Source organism: Lathyrus oleraceus, chromosome 5, assembly GCF_024323335.1.
Source record: "Lathyrus oleraceus cultivar Zhongwan6 chromosome 5, CAAS_Psat_ZW6_1.0, whole genome shotgun sequence".
NCBI lineage: Eukaryota > Viridiplantae > Streptophyta > Magnoliopsida > Fabales > Fabaceae > Lathyrus > Lathyrus oleraceus.
In genome coordinates, this window is record NC_066583.1 from 348,160,677 (window position 1) to 348,163,311 (window position 2,635).

Here is a 2,635-nt window from a genome sequence, read left to right on the forward strand (position 1 = left end):
TCTTGGGTTTTATCGATATTTCCCCTTTCCCTCTAGGAATAAATAAAATTCGGTGGCGACTCTGTTAAGTCCATCATTGTGAGCGTACGATTGCGCTTCGCTAGGTCGTGTTCTCATATTTTTGAGGTACGACAGATGACGACTCTGCTGGGGAATGCTGATGTTTCCCTAAGTGAGTCAAGCCTAGTTAGGACGTTTGTGTGCCTTTGTTTGTTTACTTGTGTGGCTTTCTCTGTTTTTCTTATGTTATATTTATTGTTATATTGATATATCTGTTGTATATTGGTTCCATTGCGATTGTTGGTATTTGGATATTCTGATTGTAAACCGTGTGGGAAAGACTTTACACCCAAGTCTAGAGTGATAAACATAAGATAGGACGATGGTTGAGTAGTACAGACTCCCGAGGTGAATACTTCGTAAGAGTCGGTATGAGAATCTCACTTAGAGTAGATCCTTTTGTAAATATTGTCGCCCGAGGTGAATACTTCGTAAGCTTCAATATTTCAAAGGGGTCCGTGACTCTAAGGACCTTTTAGAACATTGAACCTTTGGCCAACTAGGAATGATGGTTGCGTAGTATAGATTCCCGAAGTGAATACTTCGTAAGAATCGGTACGAAAACCTCGCTCAAAATAGATTCTCTAGATGGAGTTGACGACTGGAAAGTATTTTCCGTAAGCGTCAAACATTCTTTTGAATCCATGACACTGAGTACCCTGTCTAGAACCAAAGTTGATGGTTGCATAGTGCGGACTCCCGAGGTGAATACTTCGTAAGAGTCAGTACGAGAACCTCACCCAGAATAGATTCCCTTGATGAAGTTGATGACCGGAAAGTATTTTCCGTAAGCGTCAAACATTCTTGTGAATCAATGACTCTGGGGGTCCTTTGTAAAAAAACCCTAGATCATACCCGATGAGAACCCCATTTTGGAAAGCAATCAGATTTATCCATACCTCAGACCTTTGAACCTGTACCAAAAAAAACCATTGCATCCATCCATTCATTGCATACGCATAAAAAGCAAAACTCTTAGTTTGTTTCGCATTATTTCAGGAATCCAAGACTTGTTAGCAAAATGAATCCTGAGAGAAGAAGCACTTTTCAGTTCAAATACAAGAACGTGGACCTTGCCAGCCTGCAAAAGTTGAATGCCAAAGTAACACCAATCAAACTCAACAGCTTTGTGCAAGACTATGGAAGAATTTTGGACATCTTAAATGAGAAGATGAACATGATGACCACCGTGACTATTGCTCAGTTCTATGATCCGCCTCTACGTTGTTTCACGTTTTCTGACTTCCAGTTGGCTCCCACTTTGGAAGAGTTTGAAAGGATTGTAGGCCGGAATTTGAAGGTTCATAATCCATTTCCGAAGTTTGATGAAGGTATTCCTCCCAAGAGGATAGCTTTAGCTTTGTGTCTGAAGGTTTCTGAAGTTGTGGACAATTGGGATGTGAAGGGAGCTTTCAATGGATTTTCTAGGAAGTTCTTGGAAGATAAAGCTAAGAAGATGGAAAAAGAAGGGAATTGGGAAGCTTTCTATGTTGTGTTAGCTGTGTTGGTATATGGGATAGTTCTCTTCCCAAATATTGACCATTTTGTGGACCACCTGGCGGTGAGGATCTTCCTCTCTAGTAACCCTGTACCATTCCTCCTAGTAGACCTTCATTGTGCTCTCCATGATCGTCATGAGAAGAAGGGAGGAACCATTTTATGTTGTGCGCAGCTGTTGCATGCCTGGTTTAGATCTCATATGCCCGAAGATGGCCCTTTTGTCTTGAAGGAACTCAAGCCCTCTCAGAAGTTAGCTTCTCTCACCTCCAATCATGTGAAGTGGTATATTAGGGATTGGGAAACCGAGGATGTTATTGTCAGCATTGGAGACTTCCCCAATGTACCTTTAATAGGAACCAAGGGTTGCATCAATTACAACCCCGTGTTATCTTTGAGGCAACATGGTTACCATATGAATGACCCTCCAAAAGTTGAAGCTTTAGAGCCCTTCCTCTTGCACAGTGTTGAAGCAGATCACCCCATGGTGAAGAAGATCAAGAGGTCATGGCAAGCAGTTATCAGAAAGGGTAAGGAATTGGGTAAGAGGAATGTCATCGCTCGAGAGCCTTATACTTGTTGGGTGAGTGAGAGGGTTCAGATGGTTAAACTTCCTTTTCCATTTGATCCTTCTATCTATCCGTTGGTTCCTGAGCCAGAACCCATATTACCTGAAGATATGGAAAAGCTTAATGCCCGTATTAAGGAGCTGGAGTTGGAGAATGCTAACTTGAGGATTAAGCTCGGCCGAGTCTCGGTAAAGAATGGGGATTTGAAGGATGGTCAACAGAAGAAAGACAAAGAGCTCGAAATTTCCAACAAAAGAGCTAGGGAGTCTGAGGCAAGGAGAGAAAAATTCGGACAAGCGCTCTACAACACTAAATCTGTGTTCAAGACAAAGGAGGAAGAGTTGGATAGAGCTTCACTCCAGATTCAAAAACTCAACAAGACTTTGGAATTGACCCTTGAAATGAAAAGGGAAGCACGACTAATTTTTTAGATTCGTACTCGTGAACTGGAGAATACCATTCAAAAATACAAGGATACTTTGGAACGCAAGAAGCTGAGGACTGAAGAG